Raw genomic sequence first — 16,870 nt, 5'->3', positions numbered from 1 at the left:
TAAGCCTCGTGACATTAGCCATGTGCAGTCATCCTGCGTCACGGCGTCTTTCTTTACAAAGAATGACATTCAGTGGCAGGCGATTTCGGTCACACAGTGAGCCCAAAAAGCACAAAGTTACAAGTTCACTCACTCTTGGTGTGACCGTCACCAGCCTGGCCGCCCTGACAATGTGCGTTTACTGATAGTGTGATCCATTACCATTTCAGGCACATGTTTGATGTTTTCTGTTTTGGCTTTTCTTCTGTTTGTTTGCATGTGAAATGTTATTAGAATTCAAAAATCGGGAGTGGTCTCCCCTAGACCTCCTCGTATACTCAGGTATGGGGATGGATATTTGAGGAGTAAACCGCAAGACAAGGATTATGTAAAGTTGAATAAATCGGACTCTGCAGCTGCATGAATAAAAGGTAAAGTACCACTTCTGGTTAGCGGAAATAGCTCAAAAGTTGATAGAAATCTACTTTTTTACCTGATGCTTGTATGAAAAATTTGGTTGACCTAAGTGAAAGTGTAATCAAGTTATACATACACACACACACACACACACACGTATAATTCCAAAAATGGTATAAGGTCTAAAATGTCAAGATTCATCAAAATCTCGAAGTTGAATTTTTGGACGATTACAATACTTTCCATACGAGAAAATAAATCAGACTCAGGGAGATCTAAAACATCGAGATTCATCAAAATCTCAAGGTCAGGTTTTTGGACGATTATAATACTTTCCCTGCTGATCAATAAATACTGGATAATACATTAAAAAATAGGAAATTGAATGATTCACTAGCAAGTATCGGGTGTCATTACATGCTGCTGGTCTTCTTTTTAAATTTCCTAATATTATCAATACATTTAATTATGAGTTCTGAACATGTATGTACCGTGTCCCAGGAGATTAAGCGTTATCAGGTCATCAGCTTTCAATGAAGACCAAGATCAACGTTCCAGCCCTAGTAGTTACACGTGGATCCCCAGTCACATGTGTTTCTCCATCTTTCTTATTCTCCTATTCTGCATCCCGCATGTGACGTTCAACAGATAACATTATGTTCCATCTTTCTCTTCTTCATTATATGGTCATCCTTATTGTGTCATTGGCTTCTGCGATTCGCTTGACCCACAGCAGACATAGCTGCTGTACTTTTTCTTTCGGCTGTGTCACTTTGCTCGTCTATCACTTTGCCATAAGAAACCCCTGAGCACAGGTCGATTTGGTGAGGTTGCCACTATATCAATACCAGTATGTATCAGATTATAACCTTTTGATCAAGACCACAATCAGCTTCCAGCCCCAGTAGTTCTGAGTAATCAAGTGAAAGATGGATAGATCTTAGCCTTTATATATGTTTGTATGTATAGATAGACAGATGGCTAGATAAATAGAAAAAGGCACTAAATAGATAGATAGATAGATAGATAGATAGATAGATAGATAGATAGATAGATAGATAGATAGATAGATAGATAGATAGATAGATAGATAGATAGATAGATAGATACGGATCAAACAGAGATGTTAACTGTTGCAGGAAATGACGCTGATCACAGCAATATTTTGTCATCATTTAACTCAGTTGGAATCCCAATTAATTTTACTGAATCAGCCCGCAATCTAGGAGTTATCTTTGATTCTACAGTAGCATGTCATTTAAAGCACATATTACAAAGTCGTCCAAAACATGTTTCTTCCATCTTAAAAATGTTAGGAAATTAAGGCGCTTTCTAAATAAACAGGATTCTGAGAAATTAATTCATGCATTTATCTCTAGTAGGATTGACTACTGCAATGCGGTGTTCACTGGATGTTCAAACTGTTCTTTATACAGCCTCCAGTTAATCCAAAATGCGGCTGCAAGAATTATTACAAGAACAAGAAAATACAAACACATAACTCCAGTTCTTAAATCCTTACACTGGCTCCCAGTTAAATTTAGGGCAGATTTCAAAATCCTCCTTTTAACATATAAAGCATTAAATGGCCGAGGTCCGGCTTACTTGTCTGAACTTATCATGACTTACAAACCTGAGCGCACATTAAGATCTCAAGATGTCGGTCTGCTTAGGATTCCAAGGATTAATAAAATAACAGTGGGAGGTCGAGCTTTTAGTTACAGGGCCCCTAAACTGTGGAATCGTCTGCCTGCTACATTAAGAGATGCCCTTTCGGTCCCAGCCTTTAAATCTCAGCTGAAGACTCACTACTTCAGTTTAGCACACCCTGACTAGAGCTGCTGATTAACTGTACAGACTGCATCTCTGTTGTTAGTCATTAGCACTAAAACATAAGTAACATGATAGTTATAATTTGTTACTAACCCTAACCTATTCTGTTTCTCTTCTCGGTACTCAAATGTGGCACTTGGTGCCACGGCCCACCTGACAAGTTGTTTGCCTGCCTGTGGTAAAGTCATCCCTGATGGAGGATCACAGAAATCATGGGAAAGAGGGGTCCTTTCATCGGATTGGCTGGCCGAGCAATGTTTCAGCCATGGAATGGCCAAATGGGAAGGCAGCTTGATGGATGAGGTCTCCAGGACTCTAAAAATATCCAAATCTTATTATGTGATATCATCTACTGTTACATTCTGCTCCGTACTTCTAAAATCTTTATTATTATGCTGTATTGAGGATTTGTTCTGTTCTGTGTATTGTATTGTATTGACCCCCTTCTTTTTGACACCCACTGCACGCCCAACCTACCTGGAAAGGGGTCTCTCTTTGAACTGCCTTTCCCAAGGTTTCTTCCATGTTTCCCTACAAGGTTTTTTTATTGGGAGTTTTTCCTTGTCTTCTCAGAGAATCAAAGCTGGGGGGCTGTCAAGAGGCAGGGCCTGTTAAAGCCCATTGTGGCACTTCCTGTGTGATTTTGGGCTATACAAAAATAAATTGTATTATATTGTATAGATAGATAGATAGATAGATAGATAGATAGATAGATAGATAGATAGATAGATAGATAGATAGATAGATAGATAGATAGATAGATAGATAGATAGATAGATAGATAGATAGATAGATAATAAAAAATCTCTTCTTGTTAACATAATTAACCTCAACATTGTCTTTAAATGCTGAGTCAATGCCATGACTGTTGGGTGTTTTTTGACTCCATTCCCACATTCTCTTTAAAGTGCCCTAGAAATCAGATTATTCACCCTAAACCTACTGTATACTGAGTGACCATTTTAGCCTGCAGTAGTGATGATCATAACTTTCAGAACAGATAAAATCTGAAATGCACAAACAAACTACCCTAAATGCAGTAAAAAAATCCATTAAAGGCAATGGAGAGCCAGAGCTGACCCAAAAGGAAGGGCAAGGTAAACATTATTTAGAAGATGTATAAATGATGGGCCCGGGTCCTCCGTGCGTGGAGTTTGCATGTTCTCCCCGTGTCTGCATGGGTTTCCTCCGGGCGCTCCGGTTTCCTCCCACATTCCAAAGACATGCTGGTTAGGTGGATTGGAGATTCTAAATTGGCCCTAGTGTGTGCTTGGTGTGTGGGTGTGTTTGTGTGTGCCCTGCGGTGGGTTGGCGCCCTGCCCAGGATTGGTTCCTGCCTTGTGCCCTGTGTTGGCTGGGATTGCCTCCACCAGACCCCCGTGACCCTGTATTCGGATTCAGCGGGTTAGAAAATGGATGGATGGATGGATAAATGATGGGAGTTTTTTAAAAATGTTTGTTAATTATAATTTTTTTTTTTTTTTTGAAGCGCAGGAAATGTCACAAATTTCATCGTGAACACATGACATGTAGAGTACTTTTACTGATTTCAAACACTGAAGCGGATGAAATTTGACCTGAAGATTTTGTAACAACATCATGTTGTAACGGGTTTTATCCAAGACACTGAAACTCCTCAGACAGCACTCTCTACCAGTCTACCAGTGTATGCTCCCCAACCTGACCTGACCTGACTACAAAAAGTTACACGAAGGCCATACTGACAAAAATGCAAGCCCACCTGGAAATGAACAGACATCACAAATCGAGACATAAACTGAAAAACTGCTTGAAGCCAATGGGAGACCCGAATGAAGGAGAGAAACCAAATCCTGTGTTACAAGAGGCCAGGCGGTCTGCAACAGAAAACCTGACTTTCAGATTTACCCAAAACCAATGAGCTGCAGGCCAATCCATATTCATTCTATTTATTTTTAGTCCCATAATTCAAAACAAGGCTGCACCCCATAAACTGATTTCTAAATGATTATCTTGCAGGCAGCCATTAGTCTGTGTCATTCCAAAAGTCTGCTTTTTTATTTTTTATTTTAATTGAGAGCCTGCCAAGAAGCTATTTGCAGGGGGCTTGACATGAGATGAACTTAAATCAGTTCAGAGAAAACTCGCCTGTTCCAGTCACTTCCTCACGAGAAAAATAATTGTCAATCCACTTGAAATTAATTCTGCACTTTGTATTCATGTTCAAAACAAACCTGAAACTGGCAACACTTGAGCTGCATTCAACAATGAAGAGCTGGATGATACAATTTATAGACCTGCTGGAAAAGGATGGCAGAAAGAAAGAAAGAAAGAAAGAAAGAAAGAAAGAAAGAAAGAAAGAAAGAAAGAACAATAAAGTCGCTATACAGCTCTTTAAACTTAAGTCCTTCCTCCAACAAGGCTAAATAAGTGCTAGCAGTCTGGCTTAGAGTACAATGAAATTATAAAATGGAGGAGATGGACAGTTAGATTGAACCAGAAGCATAGAATATTGGTAAAATGATTTAAATATTTACTGCTAAGTTTAGTGATTTAAAAAAGGAGACTGTTCACCAGCAAAAGCACAAAATATAGAATATCATCTACAAGAGCGTAAAGAAGAAGCCTCAGCCACCAATGAATGAGGGCAGAAAACATAAAAGCCAGAATTCATAAAGGGGGCTTTCAGCTTTTACTCGACTCAGGTGGTAAGAAACTGAGCAGAAGTCGTCCATTTGTGTTTATAAAACCGAGTGCCAGTTTGTTAACCCAGCGGAATTATTGTGTGATGAAAGGCATTATTAAGAAGTGTCGCTGTTTATTATCAAACACATCACTTCTATGCAATGGTACACAAAAAGATGAAATATAACCAGTAAAATAAAATAAACAAAGAGCCATCCTAAGCAAATATTGAAAGGAATTCAATTTCACACAGGTATCTTCTCTCTGCTATTGCTGTTGCCAGAAATTAACAAATAAACTTTTCTCACAACTGAGGAATGAAAATATAATCATATTGTACCAGAGATATGGGTGCAGAAACAATATAAAAATAGATGGAAAGACACTATACAATAGATATATAGACAGAGACAGACAGATGAATGTGTAATATAATAGATAGATAGATAGATAGATAGATAGATAGATAGATAGATAGATAGATAGATAGATAGATAGATAGATAGATAGATAGATAGATCGAACGAGCGAACGAACGAACGAACTCAGTGAGTGTTCAAACCCCTTCATATCCAGACCCCTTCGCTTTCTTTACACTGTATTGTGTTGTTCATTTTAAATAGATAATTTTGCCATTTCATCCCATCAGTCTACACTCAATATAACCCATAATGACAAAGTAAAAACTGGTTTACAAAAAGGTTTACAAATTTACTAAAAATGTAAAAATAAAATTCTCATTCATATCAGTATTCAGACCTTACATTCACCTGGATTTGGGCAGCTTCTTTCATTCTTCCTGGCTGACCCTCTCCAGCTCTATTATATTGGATGGGAAGTGTCTGTAAACAGGCATCTTCAGGTCTCTCCACAGATGGTCTATGGGGTCTAAGTCTGGGCTTTGGCTGGGCCACTAAAGGACACTCTGAGACTTGCCCCGAAGCCATTCCAGTGTTGTCTGGGTTGTATGCTTCGGGTCATGGTTGTGCTGAAAGATGATCAGTCACCTCAGTCTGAGTTCCTGAGTACTCTGGAGCAGGTTTTCTTCAAGTACCCCTCTGCATTGGGCTGCACTCATCCTTCCCTCAGTTCTGACCAGTCTTGCTGTATAAGCTCACCCATAGTGTGATGCTACCACCACCATGTTTCACTGTAAAGATGGTGTTGGGCAGGTAATAAGCAGTGCCTGGTCCTCATAGGACACAATGTTTGGAGTTCAGCCCAAGTAGTTAAATTTTTGTTTCATCAGACAAGAGAACCTTCTTCCTTGTGCTCTCAGAGTTATTTAAATGCCATCATATGCTTTTTACTCAATGGGGGGCTTTCTGTCTAGCCACTCTGCCATAAATGCCTGATTGATGGAGTTCTGCTGAGATGAAATTCCTTCCAACAAGCTTTCCCACCTTAGGTGATGAGCAGTGCATGGTCTTCACTAGACATAGTGCTTTGAGTTCTGCCACAGGGTGTTTAGTTTTTGTCTATTCAGACCAGACTCCAATTAAATGAAACTCCAAGTGAGCTGTCCTATGTCTTTTACACGAGAGTGTCTTTAGTCTCGCCACTCTACTATAAACACCTGATTGATGAAATGCTACTGAAATGGCCGTCCTTCCAACAGAGTCTTCCATCTTAACAAAGGACTTCTGAAGCTCTATTAGAGTGACCAATGAATTCTTGGTCACCTCCCCAGTTGTTCAGCTTGGCTGGACAACCAAGTCTAGGGAGAGTCCAGTTGGTTCCAAACTTCTTCCATTTCCCAATTATTGAGGCCGCTATGTTTCTGGGAACACTCAAAGGTTTAGAAAATTTTTTTATCCCCTTGCCCTCATCTGTGCCTCACCACAGTTTGATTGCGGACATCTACAGAGATGGCTTGGTTTTTGTTCTGAAATTCAGTGTGAACACGTGAGACCATCTACACACAGATGAGGGCCTTTCTAAATGATGTCCAGTCAATTCAGTCTGCCATAGGTGGCCTCAGATCAGGTTCTCAAAACTTATCAAGGAGAATGAAAGCAAATAGGAGGCACCTGCTGACAAAATTGGAGTAACATAGCAAAGGGTCTGAATACTTAAGTAAATCAGAGGTATCAGTTTTTGATTTTTAATAAATTTGTAAACCTTTCTGAAAACATGTTTTCACTTTGTCATTATGGACTGTTGAGTATAGATTGATAGACAAAAATGGCAAATTTATTAATTTAAAATTAAATATGCAACATAATGTGTGCAGAAAGTGAATGGTCAGAATACTTGTTGAATCCATGTAGATAGATAGATAGATAGATAGATAGATAGATAGATAGATAGATAGATAGATAGATAGATAGATAGATAGATAGATAGATAGATAGATGAGTGAAGCATGCGTGAGTATTCACTGCTCTGCCATCCGCACATAGCTGTGCTCATCTTGTGTTTAGTGCTGACCAGCAATTCTCCATTAAAACGGGGGGTAAACACCTACACACACTATTATTCATTTATTTCGCTATTCCCGACCATTGTTTCCAAATGCTGGACTCTAGAGCTCAAATCACGACTCACACAGACACATGAGCACGCAAGTCACTTTCCGTTTAGCCATATATTCTGTACGCTGAAATCGATGTGACCCTTTTCTTTAAGTCCATCTCGTGTTCATGTCATTCTAATGTTTTCCTGCTATCTAAAATCTGGGGAAATGGACGCCAGCAGTCGCGAGCAACCGGAGCCGATTCCAGCAGCAACAAGGTAGGCAAGATAAAAAAAAAAGAGTTATCCCTAGACGGGACGCAGGTCAACTGTTTATCAGACATACATAGCTATGCGTCCCGAGAGAGCACCCAAAACTTGCTCGGGGATACAACTGTACTCCAATGAGGGACCCCGTCTGTTTATCAAACCAGAGTCCAAATGCTAGGAGACCCAAACACAAACACTGAGCCAGCACGGATTTAAAAAAATAACGATGTTAAGATTTTGTTTTTCCTTCGTAACGTTAAGTAAAGAGATACTGTATTTTTCCGAGCGGAAACGAGGCTGGCATTTTCATTCATTTTTTAAACCGACTTACTCTTAATTCAGTGTCGCGCATGTACAGCGGCAGCAGCAGCAGCATCTTACAAAAGGTGGGAGCCAAACGTGGACTGGATGATAGCCTCGTACTGCAAACACTGAGACTACACGCGGTTTGGGGTCGGGGGGCTTCTGAACTTTGCGTATCAGCCAAGCCAGGTGGCATGTGGGAGGACACCGCCGGAGAAGCTTGCGGGCTCGGGGAGAGAAAGAAAACCACAAGGAGTGTTGGACTGGTGTTTGAACCAATGACTCGTGTGCCGGGAGGTATATTTGAAACATAATAATGTGTGCTTATGATAAAGCAGGCACTTATGATAAGCACAAATTGTGCTGCATTAGACATTGACTCATATCATGTATCTAACACCTGAGAAACCTATGATAGATAGATAGATAGATAGATAGATAGATAGATAGATAGATAGATAGATAAATAGATAGATAGATAGATAGATAAATAGATAGATAACTGCTGTAAGAATATACACTCTGTCCCATCTTAATTAAAATGTAGCACGCAGTACTGTTTGAAATTAAAATGAGCGCTTTACTAACTGAAATGATTCGGAAACGCGCTCTGTAAACAAAGGCGGACTTTTAGCGAGAGAATCTAAGCGCATCGGTAAACTGTACATATAATAAGTGCTGAACTCTTATTTATTTTTGCCTAAGCGTTACGATATTTTTAAACCATTGACTCAAATTTCTACTGTAAGAAATAAGAGTTGCGTGTGCTCACTGTGGCGTGCACAAAATTGAATCAATAATTAATACGCCACTATGATTTATGAGTTTTGTTTTATGTATATAATTTTCGCCTTTTCCATATTCTACACCAGATTAACTGTTCATATAGTGTGCGTGTGTGAATTATATATATATATATATATACAGTATACTTATATTGAGAATATTATGGGTACCTGGAGAAAGACTGCGACAGAAAGATTTTATGAAGTTATTTTACAAAAGATATTTGACTGAAACTCGGAGCTACTCTACCTTTTATTGCTCTCTAATTTGTGTTCATGAGTTAATATTTGCAGGCTATCTTGTTGTATAAGTCAGAAAGTCCACCAACCTTTGCATCTTTTCTCCGAACCAAGCCGCCTTAACATAAAAAGACAAGCCTGAGTCCTTGACACCATAGCTGTTCGTAATGTTGCAGACTCTTGTTTGACAATGCTGATGTGGTGTCTTCTCAGCTGTGTGTTTCAAGTTAACTGAGTATTAAATGCCAAGCTAAGTACCTGCTTTCTCTAACGCTCATGTGTTGTGTCCTCCGCCGCCCGTTGTGAGGTGTGTGTGGGTGTTTTGGTGGCTGCCATTAGGCTCGACCTACCCTCACGTTCCAAATGAACCAGCGTTGCGCAGCACCGAGGGTGATTGTACGTGCTGGAATGCGCAACATGCTGCTGTCACTTTTGGGATTCTTCTGGTTACTGCTCGTTGAAGAACTGGTAACAGTGATGTGATCCCACAGATGTAGGCATATATACTATACTTCGACTTCAGGACAGTCTGGTATGTACTGAATATACACATACAGTACACAACCCCATACTTAGTCAACCTTACAGAATGTTCCAGACAAATAGAAATACAGAATAATATGTAAATTCAAGCAAGAAGCATATTAATTGATATGTTATCTATTTAGGCATACAGAATTCCCACACTCACTCGAATAGAAACACACTTTTTTGCCCTCGCACTATGTGGATGTTCTTAGGGTAGTTCCATTTCTTCTCACATTCCTTAAGCATGGGGGCTGAAATGAGAGAGACTGCATGTGGAAGGAGTCTGGGCTGCAATGGACCCGCATCCGATCTGGGCTGGTTTTCTGTCTGGTGTTCTATATGCTACATTGCAAAACAATAACTATTATTATTATTATTATTATTATTATTATTATATCATCGCTGCAGTTATCACTGCATGCCGTCGTTATCTCTGCCCTGCCGAGTGGAGCCCGCAGCTTCCACCATGTGTGTTTTCTCCGAGCTGTCCCGATTCCTCCCACATCTCTTAGACTTAGACGTTACTTTAAAGAGGCCTTGCATGAATGAGAGGAGCTTTGTGAGGACTCTGCCCTTAAATGGACTGGCGTTCGATGCTACGCTGCATAATAATAATAATAATAATAACAATAATAATAATAATAATAGATTCGCGATTCGTTGTGCAAATGATTATATTTTTCAACATTTTTCATTATTAACTCTTATTTACAGTAATATACATAATGATACAGATACATGCAAACATCATAATCTACTTAAATAAGTAAATTCCAAATAGCAAACATGTCTTTCAGGCAAACAAAGGTGGCCCTGTACTTAAAGTGCTGAAATTCGGACAAAAACAATTCAAGTCGTCCCCAACCTTATGCGGCGGTCCCTGTGTGAGAGGACTGAAGACCACTCACTTCAGTCTATCAATCGGAGTCTCGGGTTTTATGATAACGGAACTCCTTCATTATAAGGCATAAACTGCGCACCCCTTGGCTACGTCTTATGCCGGATTGTAAAAGCACGCACTGTCTGGCATGGATTCAGTTTGCAAACTGTAAGTCAAATAAAAATAAGCCATTTCATTTTTGAATGTGAACGCTGCACAAACAGAAAGAAAGAAAGAAAGAAAGAAAGAAAGAAAGAAAGAAAGAAAGAAAGAAAGAAAGAAAGAAAGCTCATTCTTTTAGAGTTGCTTAGGGGCGGCAGGAAACTAAGAAGAAAGGTTGCTTTTTCCCATGGTGGCATGCGGCTTTTGTTTCAGAGATGATGTTGCACAAAGTTTGCCGACAGTAACGCTGAATGTTACCCACCATGTTCACTGACCTCCACTACTTATTGCTAAAGAATACATAAAAAGCGCAGGATAGCATCCCTCTCAGTCCACGCAACCACCATCAACCGATCCCAGGATAGAATACCATTCGAGTCCTATTAAGGCTTTCCCTCATAGTCCACGACCCTACTGGAGGACACATGTGGGAGGAAATGTTTCTACAGGATGATACTCTACAAATATCAATGGCTGATGCACACATTGTTCCACAGACTGGTAGACCAACAGACCATTAACTAGAATAAAGCATCCCGCGAACGTCTTGAAATGGTTAACGTGAAGGTTATAAGAATGCATAAATTGCAAATTTCAGCCAAATGTCAACATAACATGCAGTCACCACTAGCGGGGAGTTGAAGGGTTTCAAAGTGAAATGCGACGTGCAAGGCAAATATTTGTACATACCGATTACATTGTCTCCATCCCGCAGAGACGAGTGGTACTGATGCTACGAGCATCCCCCAGATCAGAATCTCAAGGCTAGAGACCGTCTATCTGCTAAGAAACATGATAGCACCATATAGGCTAGGACTGTAGAGTGACGAGCACGACAACCAATCAGTGATAAGGCGCCGCATTTTTCCGCCAATCACGGTACAAGAATACGGAGGACCCCACACAAGCCAGATGGGCAGCAAGGTTGAGTGCGCCGCTGCGCTGCCCTGGTAGCAAGAGAAGGGGAATTTTGATAAATCTGTGTGCTGTTTGCACTCTCCGAGGTGGCCGGTGTATATTTTTTATAACAGAAGACAAAGTCTGGACGACGCGGCCAAGAACAGCTTAAAGAGAAAAAGGGTACCAGAAGCTGATGCTTTACTTTTAATCTCGTGTCTGTCTTATAGTGATGAGCGAGGAAAAAAGAAAGGGGTCTGCTATGTGATTTATAGTGCTGCATCCCAGTCAGAGAAGACCCACCCCCTGCTGTCTTACATCCATGACACCTTAAAGCAGGACATCTGTGGATGAAAACAGGGAGAACTTTGAATGGAAGACGCAGTTGCTGCACTTAAGTGTCAACACGGGCGCCCGATGAGCGCAATGAAATCGGGGGATTTACCAATTCTTTGGTTTCAGGTAATTGGTGAAGTGATTAGCGCCGGATCAAAGATTTAAATTAAGCCATAAAACTCGAGCGGCTTCTTAAACTACTATCAACGCTCAGATCTCACTTCGGAAAAAGCCGTTTATAACCGGCGCTAAAATCTGCTGTGAAACTTTGGGAGGAAAGGGGCGGATTCGGAATACGTTGAGTTCCTTATGAAGCCGAATTTGAGACCACGGGGCTGAGTGGTAATAGGGAACCAATTTAAATGTAAAAATTCGTTTTAAACCAGTTTTAAATATAACTAAATAATAGTAATTATAATAATAATAATAAATTACATATGTAGATTGTCAGTTACAGCAAACAGATGCTAGGCTTTCAGGTTGCGTCTTCCGCTAACAGTTAATAATAAACAGTGCGCTTCGCGATTCGCTATTCTTCTAACCAGCTTTTTAAATCTGCCTTTATTTTATATAGCTCTGTTCACAGCGCACATTTCAAAATTTTAAAATGAAATGCAAAATCAATAAACTGATGATACATTACCAGGAAACCAGATAGTGTTACTTTTCATTTATTAGGGTAATCCGTTAAAAAAAATCCTGTTCAGAGGTACTGTGCAGATTGAGGATTGTGTATCTTTATTGATCTTTTTCAGGATGACTGACAGATCGTCTATAGAGGGGGCTAAAGTGCAGCTTACCTAAAAACATGAAAATAACATGTACTGTATAAAGTATTGGCGAAATTCAGGTAATATCCGTGTGACGGAATAGAGTTCTGTAATAACCAGCTTGGTTTTTTTCTGGATAAATGTTTAATTGTGACCGATTCTGCTGTCAGTTAAAGTGAGTATGAAACCTCAGACAATCCTGTGGTAACTTTAACCATTAGTCATTAGAAAACCTCAAATTTTTAATCCTCCATACACCAGGGACGTTAAGTGCTTCAAAACTGAAACCGAAAAGACTTCATTTTCCAGTGATTGGTATTTTAATTTTTTTGATGTGCCCTGGGAATGGAAGCTGTTCTGTGATGAGCTGTCACCCTGTCTGGACTTACACCCCTGAAAATGCTGGTTGTTTAAAAACACTGTATTGGATTGTGTGGTTTATCATAGAGCCATTGCTTGACAATGAACCTTTTAATTGTGGGGTGGAGTATACAGTAGATGTTTATGAAATTGGATCTCTGGGCTGTGAAAAGGTGGACAACACAGAAAGCTTTAAAGTGTAGAAGTCAGGATACTATCAGATCAAGGCAGCCTGAACCAAGCCTATGTGATTGTATGTGGCAAGAGTCTAAAAAAATCAAGAACCCCCTGGTATTTCACATACCTCTTATCTTTATCCATGGATATTTTTGGAACCTGTTGTAAATCTAAATAAATAAAATTTTGTTTTTTTGTAGCACTTACATGGGGATGGGTCTTTTCAGAACTAGAAAATGGTTTCTCTATGGCATTACTCAGAAGTCATCTATTATATAGTGACTTTCACATTGTCTATCTATCTATCATATAGTGCCTTTCCTATCTATCTATCTATCTATCTATCTATCTATCTATCTATCTATCTATCTATCTATCTAATTATATAGTGCCTTTTCTATCTATCAGGTTTTGCAGATGTAGATACATGATATGAGTCAATGTCTAATGCAGCTCAATTTATGTTTAGCATAAGTGCCTGCTTTATCATAAGCACAAATCATTATGTTCCATCTTCTTTATCTATCTATCTATCTATCTATCTATCTATCTATCTATCTATCTATCTATCTATCTATCTATCTATCTATCTATCTATCATATAATGCCTTTCAAATCTATCTATCTATCTTTCTATCTATCTATTAAATAGTGCCTTTCACATCTATCTATCTATTATATAGTGCCTTTCACATCTATCTATCTATCTATTATGATAGATAGGGGGTGCTCTCGCTCCCTTGAATCCCTGTCCACGACTACAGACACCAGGTAAAAGTCCAAACGTTGACTTTATTAATCTTCCACAGTGCACAAAGCACCCTCTCCTCCACTATTCTCATACAAATAATAACCAATAACAATAATAAACAATCCTCCACTCCCAGACGCATTGCCACCCTTCCACCCAGCACAGCTCGCCGTCTGGGAGCTCCCATAGCCCTTTTATATATCATGACCTGGAAGTGTTCCAATCCCAAGTCCATGTGACTCTCACTCACTTCCGGGTCAGGTACAAGTCCTTTCTTTTCACCCCGGAAGCCCGTCGTTCTTCTTTTGATGAACTTCCAGGTTAAAGGGCACAAATAGGTCTTCTGTCCTCCCTGCAGCTCCCTCTTGTGGCCCCTGTGGTATCCAACAGGGTCTTGTATAAAAACTACATGTCCCATGAGTCCCTGCTGGTCTTCGGAGCACCTCCATACTGTAGGGAGGGCTCCATCTGGCAGCCTGGGGGTATTGGCTGGAATGACAAGCCGGCCACATCTCACACTATCTATCTATTATATAGTGCCTTTCACATCTATCTATCTATCTATCTTATTTAACTCAGGTCTGTCCCACACAGTGACTTCAAGTTGAAATTGAGAACTCTTTTAAAGTTACCAGTCTATGGAGAGATTAACACACAGACATAGAGAGAACATGCTAACTTTGCACAGACTCACGTGTAAGCTCAGTCTCTCCTAGCTGTGTGGCATGAACAGACAGCACCCTGCCCACTATGAAAAGAGAAACTGAATTCCTATGAAAAAGAGTGCCTGTCAATGTGCTAGCAGAATACAGATGTGAGCACTAAATCCCATCTTAACCTTGTACTCTCGCGGCTCTGGAGGGTTCACTTTATCAGTCCATCTTTTCAGTCTGGCCCCATTTGTAGACGGACGCTCCGGATTTACCTAATATCGCCTCATGGGGGCTTTTCTTTCTGTGTGAGGGCCATCGATTTCATCTTGCGTTTCTTGGCACTCGCAGGAGATTCTGCGTGCTTCCTGGTTCAAATCCCACTTCAGATGCTGCCTGTGTAACCCTGAGCAAGTTGCCTAATCTCTTTGAGCTCTGCGTTTTGCTGCGACATGAAAACTGATGTTCTGTTGGCATTCTTTCTTGCACCAGGGAGAATGGAAATGAAAAGAGAAATAACAACATTAGGCATTGCTGACGTATATGCATTTTAGATAATAAGTTAAAAAATTCTTAGGGGTATGTATGAAATCTTAAGAGAATTTGATTTTAATATGATGTTTGTTCCTCTAGTGGAAACATTCAGTCATGGATTTTCTGAGCCGGTTTTTTCCTTCCTATCCTAAGAGCTCAGGGTACAAGGCAGGGACCAGCTCTGCAGGAGATGTCAGTCCATCACAAGACACACACACACACACACACACACAAACACACAATTCACTTGGGTTAAAACACACATGCAAACCCAGGCCTATCATAAGCGTTGGTGCTTGATGAACTATTTAGCTCCAGATGTTTGAAAACACACTGAAGTCCACATCCATTTTAACAGTTTAAGAAACATAAGGGCCTGTTAGAAACCCTAAAGTGGTGCGACGAGTCTGGGCTGCTGTCCAGTCAAGCTGTGTTGGAGCTCCTGTTAAATGAGCGGCCTCTGTTACTTAATATCATTTTGATATAATGTAGCATTCTCAAATTCTCCACAATTTATTTTCAGGCTTGGGTGCGAGAGGTGAGGGGCAGCCTATCCAGCCAGCACTGAACAAAAACATAACATTCTTTATATTATATTATATTATATTATATTATATTATATTATATTATATTATATTATATTATATTATGTGTGGCATGGTGACGCAGTGGTAGCGCTGTTGTCTCACAGTTAGGAGACCCGGGTTCGCTTCGCATGTTCTCCCTGTGTTTGCGTGGGTTTCCTCCCACAGTCCAAAGACAATCAGGTTAGGTGGATTGGCGATTCTAAATTGGCCCTAGTGGGTGCTTGGTGTGTGTTTGTGTGTGTCCTGCGGTGGGTTGGCACCCTGCCCGGGATTGGTTCCTGCCTTGTGCCCTGTGTTGGCTGGGATTGGCTCCAGCAGAACCCCGTGACCCTGTGTTCGGATTCAGCGGATTGGAAAATGGATGGATGGATATTATATTATACTAACCAACCTGCGGCGTACCATACGCTGCATAATCAGGCTGGCTTTGTAATGATTTTTAAGCACGGGAGAAAATTAATATTTGAAAAATGGGTAATGTAATAAATCAGCAAGAAAAGCAACATTGGAACAATACACGAAACGAACCAACACACAATCGTCCGTGACTGAAAACTGGTGGACCGCAATTGCGCCTTCTCCTGCCAGACGAATGGATGGGGGTGCATGGCGCTCAGGTGCGGAGTGTGGAACGGGAGGAGGGGAGAAGGACGTCCACTCGGCTCCCTCCGTCATGCTAGTCTGCTGATATCTCATTCAGTATGCACTGCCCGCTCATGTGCCCACCTCCAACTCGTCACTGGAGTCATTGTCATCTTTACACAGTCCAGATGCACCTGTGATTCACGTAGACGTTTCATTGCTCTGTGCGGTTTTGGCTGCTTTTCTATATATAATCCACCAAGACACCCGACCACGGTAGTAGCGAGATGGGAGGGGGGTGTGTACAAAGGGTGGGGACGCAACCAGTGGGAGCGTATGAGTTGCACTTAGTGGGAATTCCACGGTTTGCAGCCCGAATGGGGTTCAACGGCTTACCCACGCCTCTCTGCGCCGGGTAGACACACGCTCAATCTCATGCATAATTATTTATTGAATGCTAAACACTTCTGGAAAGACACGGTTGTCTAAAAAGGGAGGGTTTGAGGATACAACAGAAAGTGAATGAAAAGATGGAACTCTGGAGAGAGCAACATATAATTGTCCGTGAGTGAAGAAGACCCATGTTTGTCGCGGATGCGAATTGCTGTATGTAGCGTGTAAAACAGTTTGTAATGGTGCACGCGGTCGTGCGTCGTAACCGAAAACTCGGTTTTTAAAGACTGCTTACTTCATTGTGTTTTAACCTCAGTT

The 16,870-nt window shown here is 40.6% G+C and overlaps 1 protein-coding gene across 1 annotated transcript in view; it reads right to left on the bottom strand.

Annotated features, from left to right (window-relative positions):
- The window catches only part of b3galt1b (UDP-Gal:betaGlcNAc beta 1,3-galactosyltransferase, polypeptide 1b), a 963,041-nt gene extending 951,764 nt beyond the window's left edge, over positions 1 to 11,277 (bottom strand). Inside the window, exon 1 of the mRNA XM_039757538.1 lies at positions 11,206 to 11,277. The gene's annotated coding sequence lies outside the window, so the exon portion shown is untranslated. The remainder of the gene's footprint in view (positions 1 to 11,205) is intronic.
- Between the last annotated feature and the right edge of the window lie 5,593 nt (positions 11,278 to 16,870).

Source organism: Polypterus senegalus, chromosome 6 (assembly GCF_016835505.1).
Source record: "Polypterus senegalus isolate Bchr_013 chromosome 6, ASM1683550v1, whole genome shotgun sequence".
NCBI classification, from domain to species: domain Eukaryota; kingdom Metazoa; phylum Chordata; class Cladistia; order Polypteriformes; family Polypteridae; genus Polypterus; species Polypterus senegalus.
This window is presented reverse-complemented; position numbering and strand designations above follow the sequence as displayed.